The sequence below is a fragment of the Prionailurus viverrinus genome, chromosome A2 (assembly GCF_022837055.1).
Source record: "Prionailurus viverrinus isolate Anna chromosome A2, UM_Priviv_1.0, whole genome shotgun sequence".
Lineage (NCBI taxonomy): Eukaryota > Metazoa > Chordata > Mammalia > Carnivora > Felidae > Prionailurus > Prionailurus viverrinus.
The window spans coordinates 4,224,911-4,244,283 of record NC_062562.1 but is presented as its reverse complement, the minus strand read 5'-3'; the positions used below and the strand labels follow the sequence as shown (position 1 = coordinate 4,244,283).

At 43.3% G+C, this 19,373-nt stretch overlaps 1 long non-coding RNA gene across 2 annotated transcripts; it reads right to left on the bottom strand.

Moving 5' to 3' along the window:
* Positions 1–423: 423 nt before the first annotated feature.
* On the bottom strand, positions 424–8,076 carry LOC125161308 (uncharacterized). Of its 2 annotated transcripts, none has more exons than XR_007150531.1 (5): positions 7,946–8,076; positions 7,724–7,839; positions 4,751–4,849; positions 2,441–2,736; positions 424–869 (listed from the first exon to the last, which is right to left on the bottom strand). It is a non-coding gene; the product is annotated as an uncharacterized LOC125161308 (long non-coding RNA). The 2 variants fall into 2 exon arrangements; XR_007150532.1 differs by having other exon boundaries at positions 4,751–4,801.
* Between the last annotated feature and the right edge of the window lie 11,297 nt (positions 8,077–19,373).

Here is a 19,373-nt window from a genome sequence, read left to right as displayed (position 1 = left end):
ACACAAAGGGAAGGAAAAATATCTTAATTTTGCTTGCATCACTGGTCTTCCAGTTGGGTACTTCTCAGTGCCAAGCAGGAACACTCTGCCCAGAAAGCATTTCCCTAACTGGAAAAGGGAGAGCAGGGTGACCAACCAGTTTCTCCAGGCTTTTGGGGCACCACACAAGGGACCTACTTCTGTTGCACTTCATTCAGACACTAGCAAACCTGAGATGTGCAGAGAAGGCTAGGAACAAAAAAAGAAGAGCCTTGGCTGCCAGTAACAGGCACACAGCAGGAGCGACATTGGTTCCAAGTGATTTGCTCTGAAGAGGACCCCGGCAGCTCTCTCAAACAACTGGCCAGCACAGTATCTGGAAACCCAAAGATATTCACATACTTGTGTAGAGACACAGGTCCTGAAGGTGTGGTGATGAGAGAATTACAAAGCAGGGGGGTGAGACTCTCCAGGAGCCAAAGCATTGGTCTCCTGGCTCGAGCCTCTTTTATTTTTGCAAATTGTCTGATAACAGCAAGCCATTACAACATAGTATGTGGCATCTTGACAGGTTGTGCACCTGCAGTGTATTCCATACTGGGTCATGAGTACATCTGGTGCCAGACAAAACATTCTTATCCCCAGTACTGGCCACCCATATGATGTCCTTCTGGAGAAAATGAGCAGTCCCGGCGGCCTTCCGTCCTGGGGATAAAACTGCTTTCGGTTCCTCGCTGCTCCGTCCCTTTCCTTCAAGACATACTTATGTGCCTCCGGCTTCTTGTTCTCCAACATCTCCCCCTTTTTGTTTGTATACAATGGGCTGTAGGAGGACATTGTATAACTCAAGCTGTCGGTCCGTTGACAGGCTCATTGTCCCTGGCACCAGACTGCACAGGCAAAGATAAATACACTGCATATTAATACAAACAGAATAGCAGTAGATAAACTAAAAACCCCAATATGCCCTATAGCATTTAATTTTCCCAATCCCTCTGATATACTTTCTAAGATCTTAGAACCAGATAACATGTCCAGATTTGTTTTGGAAGTCTCCTATATCCCTGCTTGCAGATGTTAAATGTCCATGGACACGTTAGATTGTCTGAGCAAGTGTCTCTTAACGCCATTCCATGGAAATTTAGTGTTATTAAACAGCAATGGGGTTACACATTGGTGTAGTGTTCCACTAACATTTTAATGATCTTTGCCTTTGTAGGCTCACTAATTGATCCCCCAGCAATATCACAGCCTGTTGTAGGTCTGCAATTTCACTGGACCATCTACTGTCAATGTCCTGCTGTGTCTTCCAAGGTGGTGCAATTTCTCATGCCATTGTTGCACAAATTGTACCATCTGCACAGATTGGTGCAACGAGACAGCTGCAGTGGCTATGGTGGCAGTCACACCAATAATGCCTATGAGAGCTGCAACAAGTATTCCAGAAAACCTTTGGGATCAATGAAGAACTCGCTGTAGAGCCTGGTCCATCGGATACATTTCTGGAGAATGTTGTCATGGTTGAGACACGCAAACCAGCAGCCACAGGCCAGTGCGTGCTCTAAGTAAATATAAGCTTTTGGATGACATAGTAAAGGGTATAGAATTAAGACAGGTGTATAATGAGCAGTTAACACAAGTTAGAAGGGCCTCAGCATCATTCCAAACTATCTGTGCTTTTAATAGTACGTATGGCAAACGGACACAAGCCCGTATGTACCGGGTACTATTGACCGTGAAGGATAGAGTAGAAATAGTGCTGGGGCTGTTTTTATAATATGTGCCCTTGCAGGTATGTAAAGGGTGGAGGGCAGCAGTTCACTTCCATATATGCTTTTGTAATGGTCCTTGTCGTAAACGAGGGCTGGGCGCAGAAAATCCCCCACCATGCCAAACGACTGAGCCATTAGCAGTGGTGCTGATAGTATGATTATGAACACACCATCGTAGATTTTGTGATGAGTTTTTAAGGGGAACTGAGCCCAGAGGGCTCCAATCAACGATGCTTCCATAGGAAGTATTTAAAAGAACTCACCCTATCTCCCCTCTACATGCTTCCCAAGTCACCCATCCACCCCATTCTGACAATGTACGAGTAGCACAAGGCACAAGCATTGGAGGAGTGTCATTAAGATTGGAGCCAATCAGAGAATGGGCTGAGAGTAAGAAAATAGGCTTGTGCTGGGCCCCGTTTTTAATAATAGATCGCCATGCTTGAGGCTTACTTTTGAGGCAGTGTTTCCTGTAACCAAAACATGTAGGAGGACCTTCAGTCCCTATAGCATAATTATCCATAACAGTACCTTCTTCATTGGGCCTATGTGTTTCTCTGCTGTCAAATGGCCCAGGTGTCCATTCAGTGTCATTTGTATATACTGGCATGGGGGAGTTGTACCAACTTACGCCGATTGAGAGGTGGATGAGGGATATAAGCCCAGTAAATATAGTTATCAGCGCTTACCGTAGTAGTGATAACCATGAGCATCACAAGGAAAAGGTGAGCAGGAGTTTGTGGGCTGCGAGTCTGCATCAAGATTTTTTCAGCAGCATGCATCAACCTCTTAACTTGTCCCCGAGTAGGAGGCTAAGAGGTCCTAGTGCTCCTCAGGAGAGGGTGTGGTGCACTGGGCGCAATTATTGGTTTCTCAATGGACATTCTGTGAAACTCTTTGGTGGGGTCATGTCGAACTGCAGTTGCTTGGATCAGCTCATGCCTGGGTTTCAACCGGTGACTGGGTAACCACTGGTAGCCTTGATCTGTAAAGACATAAGCATACCCTTTGCCCCACACAACAACTTCTCCCTTTTCCCCATGTCCCTTCTCATCTTTCCAATATACTGGCTGGTAAACAGGGGTGACCTTTTTCTTGTACCAGTGTATCTCAGCAGAAGGACATGTATGGGGTCCTCATATGTCCAAGAAACTTAAAGTATATAAGGCCGGATGTAATTGTTCCCGTGGCGTAGGTCTAAGTCCTTCTTCTTCTCCCCCTCTTTGTTTAATTAGCATGTTTTTAAGTACCTGATGAGTATGTTCTGTGATCCCTTGACTGTGAGAGTTATAGGGAATGCCAGTAAGATGAGTAATTTGTCAGGCTGCAAAGAAGTGGGCTACTTATGAGATACATATGCAGGGCCATTATCAGTTTTCATGTGTTGTGGGATACCTAGAATTGCAAAGGTTTCAAGAAAATGAGCACTAACATGCCTAGCCTATTCTCCGGTATATGCCGTGGCCCAGATCTATCTGGAGAAGGTATCCACAGTAACATGCACATAAGAGAGCTTACCGAAACCAGGAATATGGGTAACATCAGATTGCCAAAGTTCATTTGCCTGTAGTCCACAAGGATTCACTCCAGAGGTATGTGGAGCCACAGTGAGGGGGTTGCAACAAGGACAGGCACTAACGATGTCTTTTGACTCAGCATGTGTTATAGTGTCTATGGGCAAGTCCTTGAGCATTAGTATGGTGAAGCATATGCTCCTGTTGTGCCATTTGTAAGGTGCCTTGTAATAAGTCATCAGCAATGGAATTTCCTAAGGATAACGGGCCAGGAAGGTTAGAATGACTGTGAATATGAGTGATACATAAAGGGCGTTGCCTATGCCATATTAATTCTTATAAATGCAAAAACAGATGATGTAATTCATTTTGTGGCACAATATGTACAGTTTCAATATTTAGGACTGTGAACCATGCACATTGTGAATCTGTCACAATATCGAGGGAGGCAGGTACAAGATGCAACAATCCTATAATGGCTGCTAATTCAGCTTTTTGGGTAGATGTATAGGGTGTCTTCCAGGCCTTAGAGATAGGACCATGTATAGAAGCTCTACCATGACCATTTCCATCTGTAAAATATGTGTCAGCATCTGCTAAAGGCCACTCTCGAATTATCTTTGGCCAAATCCATGATGTAACCTTGAGAAATGACAAAATTTTTGTCCCTCGGACAGTGATTGTCTAATTTCCCTATGTAATCAGGCAAAGCTATTTGTCATTGTATATTAGTTTGGTAAGCCATATCAATTTGTTGATATGATAAGGGAATAATTATAGAGGAGGGATCGCTACCTTTAAGCACACGTAATCGGGATTGGCCTCTCCAAATTACATTCCCAATTTTATCCAGATACATGGTAAGAATTTTAGTCCTTACTTGGTAAAAACAGCCATTCGATGATTCCCCCATCCTGCCTACAACCGCAGTTGGAGAATGTGGAGTAGGAAAAATCAATAATTGAAGAGGAACATTACGTCAAACACGAGTGAGCTGACAATTTTGAATATGATTTTCAATCCACTGTAATTCAGCTTCTGCCTCTTTTGTGAGGACCCTAGGGCTGTTAAGGTTGGGATCACTGGCTTATGTTTGGAAAGGATGAGATAAGGTGTAAGTCGGGATTCCCAAAGCAGGTCGCAACCAATTTATATCTCCTAGTAACCTCTGGAAATCATTTAAAGTTTTCAAATTATCTCAGCCAATCTGTACTTTTTGGGGAATGATGGTTGCCTTGTGAATTTTTGCATCAAGATAAAAGGATCTTGGGTTTGCACTTTTTTATTGTTGTTGTTACTATTAGGCTGTATTTGGGTACAATAACCCAGCGGTCTGATAAAGATCTTTTATCTGTGTAGGTGTTTCTGCAGCAAAAAGAATATCGTCCATGTAATGGATAATCAACACCTGTGGGACCTGAATACGTAATTGTGAAAGTGGCTGATTAACAAAATGCTGACACATAGTAGGGCTATTAAGCATACCTTGCAGAAGCCCTTTCCATGGATGGCATCACACAGGAACCATATGATTGTCTGAAGGTACAGAACAGGCAAATTTTTCTCTATCATCTGGCAGAAGAACTGTGAAAAACAATCTTTTAAATCTATAATTAATGACCAGTTCTGAGGAATCATAGTAGGAGACGGGAGCCCAGGTTGCAAAGCAAAGGTCCCATAGACCGTATAACCTCGTTTACCTTCCTTAAGTCAGTCAACATTCTCCATTTCCCAGATTTTTTCTTTATCACACACACACAGGAATTCCATGGACTGGTGGGCATTTCTACATGACCTGCATCCAATTGTTCTTGCACTAATTGTTCTAGAGCCTCTAATTTCTCTTTTGGAAGGGGCCACTGTTCCACCCACACCAGGGCAGTTGTTAACCATTCTAATGCTAAGGCATAACGTTGTTCAGGAACAGTGGCTCTTACACTAAACCTGAATTCTGTACAGGCTATCCCAGTCCCACACAAGGTGGCCACATTTTGGCAGTAATTGTTCCCATATGCCCATGTTCTTGTCGTCCAAGCCCTTTTAGTGGATTATAACTCACTTTGGACACCATATTGGTTGCAGCAGGGGAAACATAAGGAATATTAATACATGCTCCCCATTGACTTAGTAGGTCTCTTCCCCATGGATTAATGGCTGTATCAGTAACATAAGTCTGGATAGTAGCAGCCTGGCCTTCAGGCCCTTCACATAGAAAAGTTTCAACACTGTTGGATGTCAGTAGCTTTTCCTACACCTGTAAAGACTGTGGATATAGGTCGGAGTGGCCAATTCTTAGGGCAAAACTTAGAAGCAATGATGGTGACATCATCAGCTCCTGAGTCTACCAGGCCAGTAGATGATGTTCCATTAATTTGTAAGGTCGTCTCAGGCCTTTGTCCTTTAGAAATGTTTGCCAAGATATCTGTTTGCCCGTAGATCCAAACCCTCCCTGCCAGTCTATTGGCGTGGAGATTAAAGCAATGTAAGGCAACAAGGGTAGTTGGGCAATGCGACCTCCTGCCAAGACATGATAAGGAACTGAAGTACTAATCATTACTAAAACTTCATCCTTAAAATCAGCTCCTATAATTCCTAAGTAGACATGAACTCCCTTGGACGTAAAACTACTTCATCCAATAAGAAGGCCAATGGACCCTGAAGAGGCCCGTAAATCCCAGTTTTAACCTTATAAATTCCCACGGAGAGTTTGAGGACCAGAGACTCTGGGGCAGGAATATCTAATGCAGCACTCCCTCATGTGGCATGGAGAAGGTCATGGATAGATTTGCATGGTAAGTCCCATAGCTCACAGGGTAATAATGTGGAATCTGATTCCCCATATTCTTTACATTAGCCCTGGTGGGGGGGGGGTGTTATCCCTGTCTCCCCCACCAAGATGGCAGGGGAGCTCCATTCTTATGGAATTTAGATCTACATTGATTTGCAAAATGATAGTCTTTATTGCATCCCCAGGAGGCTTAGAATTTCATTCTGGGGGCGAGGTAGACCACGGGAGTTGTTACAACTCAGCTGTCAGCAATCCCTCTTAATTTGCCACAGCAAAAACACTTGGACTGTTCGTAAAGTCCAGGGGCTGCTGGCAGTGGCTATTCAAGGCACATTTTATAGACCTCTGAGCTGATATCTTGACAGGCCTTTAAATAATCAGTTAAATCGCCTCCTTGAGACTTCACTGGGTATAAAGCTTGTTGGCATTCCTTATTAGCATTACCAAAAGCCAGCAGCTGTAAGAGGAGAGAGATGCTTTTTATAATAACATCCTTTAGCCCAGCAGTAAAATCTACATAGGGCTCGTTAGGACTCTGTTTGACTCGAACAAAAGAGGGTGTAGCCTGTCCAGGGGTAGCTATTTTCTCCCAGGCATTCAGGCAGCACAATCTAACTTGTATCACTGCTTGAACATCATACTGAAGCTGAACCTGTATGCCAAACCCTCGTCTGCTCCTGGTAAGTTGTTTTCCGGTAATGGGCACGGGAGGATTCAGGGAGGCATCATCCCGGGCCTGTGTCTGTGCTTCTTCCTCTCACCAAGTCCTAAACTGCAAAAATTCAGAAGCGCTTAGGACAATGCGACCTAGGACCGCCCAGTCCCATGGAATGAGTCGCTCTGAATTGGCTAAACCAGACACCAATCCCAACGTATAAGAGGAATTAACACTATTGCGTGCAAGTCTGTTTCAAGTCATTAGTTACCTTAAAACCAAAAGGAACCAGATAAAATCATTGCCCTCCCTGAGGATATTTCTGATTAGGAGGAATTTGGGTAATGTTGACAAGATAAGCTGCAGGCATACTAGGTGTTAATTCAGTGTCCCCCGCAGCCTTAGTTTGTTGAAGCACCTGCATTAAGGGGGAAACGAATTGTGATACTATGAGTGGAGATACCAAGAAATGGGTTTTTTGAATAAGTGGAACATTTAGTTTCCTCAAAGGGATGGATGGGTTCAGGGCCGTGGGGCAATGAGGGAGGCAGGAGTACAGAAGTCTGAGCTGTGACTATCTCTGGGCCATGAACCTGGGACCTGTAGGTTTCTATTCTTCTGGTGGTGGGATACAGGCTCGGGCCCTGAGTCACTATCTACAAGCTCATGATCACTTTCAGCCAGTGAGGGGTTGTGATAACCAATGCCCCCTTCTTCCCCTGATTCTGACTGCAAGGGCTGCAAAGCCAGGGAACTTAAATTACATAAAGACCATAGGGAGAGAGGGATGGCTGCTTGCTGATAAGCTGGCACAAAGCACATAAAACCAAGTTCCATTGTTTCTGATTCAAAGCGTCTTTACCAGAGGCATAAACCGGTAACAATGTTTCTTTACTAAGTATAACAAATCCTGAAATGCCGATGGTTTCACTTTTACCCCTGAGCTCTTTAATAAAGTCTGCAAGAGCTGAATATGTAAGTCATAACTAGATGGGGTGGAATCGCCCGTACTTACCCTGCAGAAATCCTGAAGGATGAGCTTCCCCGGCTCCAAAGTTTCCTTCGGTTCCCTGGGCCCTTCTTCAGTGGTGCTGCACACGTCCCCCTTCAGGTTCCCTGTTCAAGCACCAGCTGAAGAGAGGTCCTAAAGGTGAGACTCTCCAGGAGCCAAAGCACCGGTCTCCTGGCTCAAGCCTCTTTTATTTTTGCAAATTGTCTGATAACAGCAAGCACATACCTGTGGCATCTTGACAGGTCGTGTACCTGCAGTGTTTTCCATACTGGGTCATGAGTACATCTGGCACCAGACAAAACATTTTCATCTCCAGGCCTGGCACCCGTATGATGTCCTTCTGGAGGGAGTGAGCAGTCCTGGCAGCTTTCTGTCCTGGGGATGTAACTGCTTTCGCTTCCTTGCTGCTCTGTCCCTCTCCTTCAGGACATTCTTATGGTGACTCCGGCTTCTTGTTCTCTGACCTACTTGGACACCAGCCACCAGGATACCTCCCATGCCCTCCTCCGTGTACCTGCTGGAGCCTGGGATGCATGTTGGAGCCCAGCTCAGGCCTCTCTCTGCAGCTGCTGAGTGCATGATACCTGCCTAGATCCCTGCAGCTGACCCCCCCAACACACAGGTGCTAGCTCCAGCCGTGTCCCTCGTGCTGCTGGCCTGATGCTTGTCCCAGGCCTCTACTGCCATTTGCATGCCCCTGGTGATAGCCTGTAGCCACCCAAGTGCAGGCCACAGCCAGACCCCTATAGCTGCTTGTGACCCAGATTCAGCCCTATCTCCAGTCACTAGCTTGCACCTCTGTGCTCACCTATAACTAGCCCCTCCAGCTGTGTACCTGCACCCCGCTAGCCTGACTCCTACTACCCGCATCCACTGCTGTGTACCAGACAGCCAGGACCCCCTTAGCTACTAGTGGGCTCAGCTTTGTCCCTGTCTCTTGTCACTGACTTGTACCCCTGTGCTTACCTGCGGCTGGCCTTTCCAGCTATTCACCTGCATGCCCCTAGCCCAGCTGTTTTCACTGCCTCCAGTGCCCTGTATACACCCCTGGAAAGACCCCCTACAGCCTCAAGAGTGTATGCTGACAGCCAGAACTCCTACAGCTACCAGTGCACCTACGGCTGGCCAGACTTCCATCACTGCATGGGTGTCTGCAACCACTCCTGGGCACTACACAGGCCTGTGCAGCTGGACCCTCCTGTGGAGCGTGTGCATGCCCCGGACCCTGCCACCACTGCTCCCTGACCCAAGCTGCTGGACCAGGAGGGGCCATTGAAGTCCTCTACAGCCCTTACAGCCACTGTGAACCCCCTGCATTACTTTCCAAGGGCCACACAGCTATTGATGGTGTGGATCTCAGCAGCTTGAGCTGATGACACATCATGTGCCTGCCTCACGCCCCTGATCCAAAGCTAGCACACGCTCCTGCTTGAAGGTCTTCCCCATTTACTGCAGTTTGTCCATCAAGTCTAGAAGAGGTTATTGCTCATTCAAATGCGCAGACACTGATGCAAGGCTACAGGGATCAAAAAGAATGAGCGAAACATGCCCCCACCAAAGGAACACAGGAAACTTCTAATAACTGACCCCAAAGAAATGGAGATACGTACATTTCCTTAAGAAGAATTCAAAGTAATTGTTTGAAAGATACTCAGAAATGATGGTTACCAGAGGGGAGGTGGCTGGGGTGAAATGGGTGATGGGGATTAAGGAGTGCCCTTGTGATGAGCACTGGGTGATGTACAGAATTGTTGAATCACTATATTGTACACCTGAAACTAATATAACACTGTATGTTAACTAACTGGAATTAAAATAAAAACTTAAAAAAAAAGATGCTCGGAAAGCTACAAGTGAACACAAGTTACTGAAATCAGGAAAACAAAAGGACAAAGTGAGAAATTCGACAAAGAGAAAGCATAAGGAACTATACAGAAGTTTTGGAGCTGAAGAATACAATGGTTGAGAATTCAACAGAAATCTTCAACAGTAGACTACACAAAGCAGAAGAACGGCAGATCTTGAGGACAGATCATTTGAAATATTCAATCAGAGGAGTAAAAAAGAGAAAAGAATGCGTAATAAAGGAAGCCTTCAGGATCTATGGGACACAACTAAAAAACAAAACAAAACAAAAAAAACCCAAAAAACCATCTACACCTCACTGGAGTCCCAAAGGAGAAAAGAGGAAGACAGAAGCAGAAAGCTTATTTTAATAAATAAACTGCTGTATGGGGCATCTGAGTGGCTCAGTCGGTTGAGCGACAGACTTCGGCTCAGGTCATGATCTCACAGTTTGTGAGTTTGAGCCCCACGTTGGGCTCTGTGCTGACAGCTCAGAGTCTGGAGCCTGCGTTGGATTCTGTGTCTCCCTGTCTCTATGTCCCTCCCCCACTCATGCTCTGTCAAAAATAAACATTAAAAAAATAAAAGAAATTGAAGAGGACACAAAGAAATGGAAAAACACTCCATGTTCATAGATTAGAAGAAAAAATCTTGTTAAAATGTCTGTACTAACCAGGGGCGCCTGGGTGGCTCAGTCAGTTGAGCGTCTGACTTCAGCTCAGGTCGTGATCTGGTGGTCCCTGAGTTTGAGCCCCACATAGGGCTCTGTGCTGACAGCTCAGAGACTGGGACCTTCTTTGGATTCTGTGTCTTCCTCTCTCTCTGCCCCTCCCCTGCTCACGCTCTGTGTCTGTCTCAAAAATAAACATTAAAAAAATTTTTTTTAAATAAAAAGAAATAAACTGCTGTAAGACAGCACCCTTGTTGCTGTAAGACACCCTTGTTTTTTCTCCTCTTCCTGCACCCCAGCCCCCTCGCCCAACACAAATCCAGCATCCATTCATTAACAAAAGCAGCTTGTAGGAGCTGGGGGGTCCAGCACCATATGTCAGGGGATCTGTGTGGCGTCTCAGTCACCTTTGCATCGGGTAACAGACAGACATACCGTGGTCCCAGCTGTGGTCCTTGCAGTGGCCCATTAACTTGCTGCAGTCCCTTTTAGCCATAGTCCAGGAGACCTTGGAAAACACGGACTTAGACAATCACCCATGTATGAGAGAGCCTTCATGGAAGTCCAGATTTCTACAAGTGCCCCATTAGAGAGAAAAGAAAAAGTACTGAGGGTACCAAATCAGGAGTTCCAGGATTGGGATAGGGTGTAAGGGGGTTGGAAGAGCTTGACAGAATGGCAGAAAGGAATCTCAGAATACATGAGGGGGACAGCTCCTACTCACTGTGTTGTGGAAACCATCAAGAAGTCCGCTCAGGAGTCACTGGGTGGCCCACAGACACGACCAGTATTCTGTATTCCTCACCCTCACTGCCCCATTCCGTGGTCAGCTCCCTTTGCCTGCTTCTGAAGAGAGCAGTGAGAGTAATCTCTGGCAGACAGGGAGAGACTACAACTTTAGCAGCAGCAGGTAGTGTTACCTTTGGGAAAAGCAAGACCAGAGTCTGTTAGCACCTGGTCTGGTGCCTGGCAGGGTAGGGACAAAGCACACAAATATAAGAATTGTGCCACAAGAGGGAGCAAGAGGCATGGAACTGGCATGACCCCAGAAGATCTGAGGAAGCCTCGATCTCTAGCTGGGCTGACAGGAGGTATTTCTCCCTGGAGGCAGTTAGTAAAAACCACAGGAGGTAACTACACTTCATATGCAAAGACAGCAAGGAAAAACTTCAAAGAAACACGAAAACAATAAGGAAACATGACTCCACCAAATCCTACCAATAATATTCCAACAACCAATACTATTCTCAAGGGATTTACCTGGAGAAAAATTCAAAATAGCTGCTTTAAGGAAAATTAATGAGATAAAAGAAAACACAGGGAGGGACCAAGAGAGTAGAACAGCATTGTGTGTGTGTGTCTCGCGTCCCTGAAATGCAGCCAGATCAACCCTAAACCATCCTGCACACCTAGTAAACTGATTTGAGGATTAACAACCCAAACCAGAGGACTCAGCAGGTACATAGCATGGAGAGGTGAACTGGGGGAGAAAGCTGCAGAGGGCAGGGAGCTGTTTTTGCTTGGAGAGAGGATGGAGACAGGAGGAGAGAATGGAAAGCATCCCCCCCCCCCCCCAAAAGCAGCTGGAGAGAAAAGAAAAAGTATGCAAGGGACTGAACAAAAAAGGCAGAAAGGAGAGGTTTTAAATTCCATGAAGACTCTACAAACAGGGGGAACACAGAATCTGAAACTCTGCAGCTCTTTACCTGGCAGTGCTTGGGTGGGAAGGGCAAATCCCCAGGAGGAGAGAGTGAGATCCTTAGGCCACATGGGAAGAGGCAGTCCCCCTACAGGGGGGAAATTTGGTAGAGGCTGTGTGGCCACCCCACAGGCAAAGGTCCCAGCAGACCCCGGAGAACAGCCACATTTGCTGGTGCTGGAACAAGGATGTTAAGGTTGAAGCCTGGTCCCAGATGTTGTGATTTTCCATAATCCCTGAAATGCTGCTACAAGATTGCATAAACTTTTGGGGGGGGGGGGGCAGGCTGGCACCCAGCCACGGTCTCTGGGCATCGAGAGAAGCATGGTCCTGCGAATGTTCCTGGGTGTGGCCGACACCCGGCCATTGCTTGGTGAGATCCTCCTGTGGGGGTCAGAACAGGTCAACACCACAGTCCCTCAGAAGTGAGGGGTTGGGAAACAGCTGCATCTAAGATAAAACTCAGCAGGGAGGTGCCATCTGCAGCCTGCTGGCTTGGTCACTGGCTTGGACAGTGCAGAAGTGGGGAGTGGATGGAAGCTGGAGACAAAGGAGGGGTGCATGATAGCTGATCAGGGAGACCAGAGTTCTGATACTAGAGACTGGGTAGCTGGGTGATGCCATTTTCACTCCTCCCACGCATGTGCATACACACCTACACTCGCTACAACAGTTCACCCAGTAAGCTAAGCAGCGCCATCTAGTGGAGAATAGCTGTTACACTAAGCCTGCCCAACTGGGCCAACCTCGCTCTTCAGGAACACAAGTCTCTCTGCCTGCATAGTTTATGGACTATAAAGTGCTACATAGTCCAACTTCTAGGGGAAAACGATGTGATTTCAATCGTACTTCAGTCTGTTTGCTGGTCCATCTATTCACTTTTTTTTCTGATTCTTGAATACAGAAACAGAAACAAATTATCTCTATTTTTCATTTCTATTAAATATATGTCTTTAATTTTTTCTGCTATATTTTTTATTTTTTTGTAAATTTTTCAAATGCTATTTTTTTATTTCCATTATTTCATTTTATTCTATTTCATTGTATTCATTTTTTCAAATTTACAACAGTTTCCTTTTTTCTTTTTTATCTTTCTCTTTTTTTCTCTAATCTATCAACCTCCTTTCAAAAACAGACCAGAACACACCTAGGATCTAGCATCTTTTATTTGACTTTTTCGTGTTGTTTTTAATTTTTTAATTTTAATTTTTTCTGTTTCTTCCTTAAAAATGATGAAACGAAGAAATTCACCCCAAAAGAAAGAACAGGAAGAAATGACAGCCAGGGACTTAATCAATACAGCTAAAAGCAAGATGTCTGAACCAGAATTTAGAATCATGATAATAAGAATACTAGCTGGGGTTGAAAACAGATTAAAATCCCTTTCTGTGGAGATAAAAGCTAGTCAGGATGAAATAAAAAATGGTATAACTAAGCTGAAATCTTGAATGAATGCCACGGCAGCAAGGATGGATGAGGTAGAGCAGAGAATTAGCGACCTGGAGGACAAACTTATGGAGAATAATGAAGCAGAAAAAAAGAGGGAGACTAAGGCAAAAGAGCACGATTTAAGAATTAGAGAAATCAGTGATTCATGAAAAAGGAACAACATCAGAATCATAGGGGTCACAGAAGAGGAAGAGAGAGAAATAGGGGTAGAAGGGTTATGTGAGCAAATCATAGTGGAAAATTTTCCTAACCTGGGGAAAGACACAGACATCAAAATCCAGGAAGCACAGAGGACTCCCATTAGATTCAACAAAAATTGACCATCAACAAGGCAGATCATAGTCAAATTCACAAAATACTCAGGCAAGGAGAGAATCATGAAAACAGCAAGGGAAAAAAGTCCCTAACCTACAAGGGAAGACAGATCAGGTTTGCAGCAGACCTATCCACAGAAAATTGGCAGGCCAGAAAGCAGTGACAAGATATATTCAGTGTGCTGACTCAGAAAAATATGCAGCCAAGAATTCTTTATCCAGCAAGGCTGTCATTCAAAATAGGAGAGATAAAAAGTTTCCCAAACAAAAATTAAAGGAGTTCATGACCATTAAACCAGCCCTGCAAGAAATTTTAAGGGGAACTCTCTGAGGGAGAAAAGATGGAAAAAAAAAAAAAGACCAAAAGCAACAAAGATTAGAAAGGACCAGAGAACACTATCAGAAACTCCAACTCTACAGGCAACATAATGGCAATACATTCATTTCTTTTCAGTACTCACTCTAAACATCAATGGACTAAATATTCCAATCAAAAGAATAGGATAATAGAATGGATAAGAAAACAAGATCCATCTGGGTGCCTGGGTGGCTCAGTTGGTTAAGCTTCTAACTTTGGCTCAGGTCATGATCTCATGGTTCATAAGTTCAAGCCCCACATAGGGCTCTGTGCTGACAGCTCAGAACCAGGAGCCTGCTTCAGATTCTGTGTCTCCCTCTCTCTCTGCTCCTCCCCCACTCATTCTCCCTCTTTCTCTCAAAAAAATAAAACATTAAAAAATATTTAAAAATAAAAGAAAATAAGATCCATCTATATGCTGTTTACAAGAGACCCAGTTTAGACCTAAAGACACCTTCAGATTGAAAGTAAGGGGATGGAGAACCATCTATCATGCTAATGGTCAACGAAAGAAAGCCAGAGTAGCCATACTTACATCAGACAATCTAGACTTGAAAATAAAGACTGTAACAAGAGGTGAAGAAGGGAATTATATCATAATTAAGGGGCTATCCATCAAGAAGACATAACAATTGTAAACATTTATGCTCCAAATGTGGAAAACCCAAATATATAAATCAATTAATCATAAACATAAAGAAACTCATTGATAATAATACCATAATAGTAGGGGACTTCAACACCCCACTCACAGCAATGGACAGATCATCTAAAGAGAAATCAACAAGGGAACATGGTTTTGAATGACACACTGGACCAAATGGACTTAACGGATATATTCAGAACATTTCATCCTAAAGCAGAATATACATGCTTCTCCAGTGCACATGGAATGTTCTCCAGCATAGATCACATACTGGGACACAAATCAACCCTCAACAAGTACAAAAAGATCAAGGTCATACCATGCATATTTTCAGACCACAAGGCTAGGAAACTTGAAATCAACAACAAGAGAAATTTTGGAAAGGTAACAAATACTTGGAGACTGAAGAACGTCCTACTAAAGAATGAATGGGCTAACCAACCAGTTAAAGAAGAAATTAACAAGTTTATGGAAGTCAATGAAAATGATAGCACCACAACCCAAAACCTCTGGGACGCAGCAAAGGCAGTCATAAGAGGAAAGTATATAGCAATCCAGGTCATCCTAAAGAAGGAAGAAAGATCTCAGATACACAACCTAACCTTACACCTTAAGGAGCTGGAAAAAGAACAGCAAATAAAACCCAAAACCAGCAGAAGACAGGAAATAATAAAGATGAGAGCAGAAATTAATGCTATCGAAACAAACAAACAAAAAAAAGTAGAACAGATCAATGAAACCAGAAGCTGGTTCTTTGAAAGAATTAAGAAAATTGATAAACCACTAGCCAGTTTGACCAAGAAGAAAAAGGAAAGGACCCAAATAAGTAAAATCAAGAATGAAGGAGGAGAAATCACAACCAACACAACAGAAATAAAAACAATAATAAGAATATTATGAGCAATTATATGCCAATAAAATGGGCAACCTGGAAGAAATGGACAAATTCCTGGAACATATACACTACCAAAACTGAAGCAGAAAGAAATAGAAAACTTGAACAGACCCATAATGAAAAGGAAATCGAATTAGTAATAAAAAAATCTGCCAAAAAACAAGAGTCCAGGGCCAGATGGCTTTCCAGAGGAATTCTACCAAACATTTAAGGAAGATTTAACACCTATTCTCTTGAAACTGTTCCAAAAAATAGAAATGTAAGGAGAACTTCCAAACTCTATGAGGCCAGCATTACCTTGATTCCCAAACCAGAGACCCCACTAAAAAGGAGAACCATAGACCAATTTCCCTGATGAACATGGATGCAAAAATCCTCAACAAGATACTAGCCAACTGGATCCAACAATACATTAAAAGAATTATTCACCACGACCAAGTGGGATTTATAACTGGGATGCAGCGTGGTTCAATATCTGCAAAACAATTACGTGATTCATCACATCAGTAAAAGAAAGGACAAGAACCATATGATCCTCTCAATAGAGCAGAGAAAGCATTTGACAAAATACAGCATGCTTTCTTGATAAAAACCCTCAAGACAGTAGGGATAGAAGGACCATACCTCCAGATCATAAAAGCCATATATGAATGGCCCAATGCTAATATCATCCTCAATGGGGAAAAACTGAGAATTTTCCCCCTAAGGTCAGGAACAAGACAGGAATGTCCATTCTAGCCACTGTTATTCAAAATAGTATTGGAAGTCTTAACCTCAGTAATCAGACAACATGAAGAAATAAGAGGCATCCAAATCAGCCAGAAGGAGGTCAAACTTTCACCCTTTGCAGATGACATGATACTCTATATGGAAAACCCAAAAGATTCCACCAAAAACTGCTAGAACTGATTCATGAATTCAGCAAAGTTGCAGGATATAAAATCAATGCAGAGAAATCAGTTGCATTCCTATACACCAACAATGAAGTGACAGAAAGAGAAATCAAGGAATCAATCCCATTTACAGTTGCACCAAAACCCATAAAATACCTAGGAATAAATCTAACCAAAGAGGTGAAAAATTTATACACTGAAAACTATAGAAAGCTTATGAAAGAAATTGAAGAAGACACAAATGGAAAAAGATTCCATGCTCCTGGATAGGAAGAACAAATATTGTTAAAATGTCGATACTACCTAAAGCAATCTACATATTTAACCTGATCCCTATCAAAGTAACACCAGGATTCTTCACAGAGCTAGAACAAATAATTCTAAAATTTGTATGGAACCAGAAAAGACCCTGAATAGCGAAAGCAATCTTGAAAAAGAAAACCAAAGCTGGAGGCATCACAATCCCAGACTTCAAGCTATACTACAAAGGTGTAATCATCAAGACAGTATGGTACTGGCACAAGAACAGACACTCAGATCAATGGAACAGAATAGAGAAGCCAGAAATGGACCCTCAAACGTATGGGCAACTAATCTTTGACAAAGCAGGAAAGAATATCCAATGGAACAAAGACAGTCTCTTTAGCAAGTGGTGCTGGGAAAACTGGACAGCGACATGCAGAAGAATGAACCTGGACCACTTTCTTACATCATAACAAAAATAAACTCAAAATGGATGAAAGACCTCAATGTAAGAAAGGAAGCCATCAAAATCCTCGAGGAGAAAGCAGGCAAAAACCTCTTTGACCTTGCGTGCAGCAATTTCTTACTCAACACGTCTCTGGAGGCAAGGGAAACAAAAGCAAAAATGAACTACTGGGACCTCATCAAAATAAAAACCTTCTGCACAGCATAGGAAACAATCAACAAAACTAAAAGGCAACCAACAGAATGGGAGAAGATATTTGCAAATGACATATCAGATAAAGGGTTAGTATCCAAAATCTACAAAGAACTTCTCAAACTCAACACCCAAAAAACAAATAATCCAGTGAAGAAATGGGCAAAAGACATGAATAGACACTTCTCCAAAGAAGACATCCAGATGGCCAACCGACACATGAAAAAATGCTCAACATCACTCATCATCAGGGAAATACAAATCAAAACCACAATGAGATACCACCTTACACCTGCCAGAATGGCTAACATTAACAACTCAGGCAACAACAGATGTTGGTGAGGATGTGGAGAAAGAGGATCTCTTTTGCATTGTTGGTGGGAATGCAAGCTGATGCAGCCACTCTGGAAAGCAGTATGGAGGTTCCTCAAAAAAGTAAAAATAGAACTACCCTACGACCCAGCAATTGCACTACTAGGCATTTATCCAAGGGATACAGGTGTGCTGTTTTGAAGGGACACATGCACCCCAAGTTTATAGCAGCACTATCAACAATAGCCAAAGTATGGAAAGAGCCCAAATGTCCATCGATGGATGAATGGATAAAGAAGTTATGGTGTGTAGGGGCGCCTGTGGCTCAGTCGGTTGAGCGTCCGACTTAGGCTCAGGTCATGATCTCAGGGTCCGTGAGTTCGAGCCCCGCGTCGGGCTCTGTGCTGACAGCTCAGAGCCTGGAGCCTGTTTCGGATTCTGTGTCTCCCTCTTTCTCTGACCCTCCCCTGTTCATGCTCTCTCTCTCTCTCTCTCTCAAATATAAATAAAATGTTAAAAAAAATAAAAAAAAAAGAAGTTGTGGTGTGTGTGTATATATATATATATATATACATACACAATGGAGTATTACTCGGCAATCAAAAAGAATGAAATCTTACCATTTGCAACTACGTGGATGGAACTGGAGGGGATTATGCTAAGTGAAATAAGTCAGAGAAAGACAAAAATCATATGACTTCACTCATATGAGGACTTTAAGAGACAAAACAGATGAACATAAGGGAAAGGGAAACAAAAATAATATAAAAACAGGGAGGAGGACAAAAGAGACTCATAAATATGGAGAACAAACTGAGGGTTACTGGAGGGGTTGTGGGAGGGGGGATGGACTAAATGGGTAAGGGGCATTAAGGAATCTACTGAAATCCTTGCTTCACTATATACTAACTGATTTGGATGCAAATTTTAAAAAATAAAAAATAAAGTTAAATAAAAAAAAGATTCAGAGATCCTTGGGAAATTAATAAATACCCAGATAATTTATGTGAAGCTGCAGTTTGCAAAAGTCGAGCATCACATAAAAATCATTATATCGTAGCTACCACATCATAACGCATAAAATAATGCCCCTCTAAAAACCAACATTTGATTCTTTTTTCATTCTAAGAAGTAGCCCGCATTTACAATTATAAACTCAGTTTCAAATATAACAACTCAGACTTGTTTTCATAGCATAGGGATTTTGCCTAGTTAAGTCCTAAGCAAGGCTCCCCCTACCCTGCCCCAGAATTTAGTATGTTTTCCTCATTTGTGATTTTTTTTTCTCATTGTCAGATAATGTGGACTTTGTATGGCTCTATCCAGTTTCTGCTGCTTCAGTGCAAATTCAAATGATTGGAAGCAAGAAAGACAAATCCTGAAAAGGTGGTCTCTGGGACAAACATTATGATATGGAAGAAAGAGCCCCATGCATACACACATACACCACCATGCAAGCAATGGAGAAGCCCAGGAGACAGAAAATAGTAAAACATGAGACACCAAGGGGCCATGGAACATGGGGAGGAGACACTGGTTTACCTTGTGATTCAGAAGGCAGTGGACCAAGTAGACATGGACGCCCTGGAGGATGCTGATGATGGTGAAGGTCATCACCAACCTGACAGGGTCCAGCACTCCTTCCACCAGAAAGAAGCCAAGGCCCCAAGA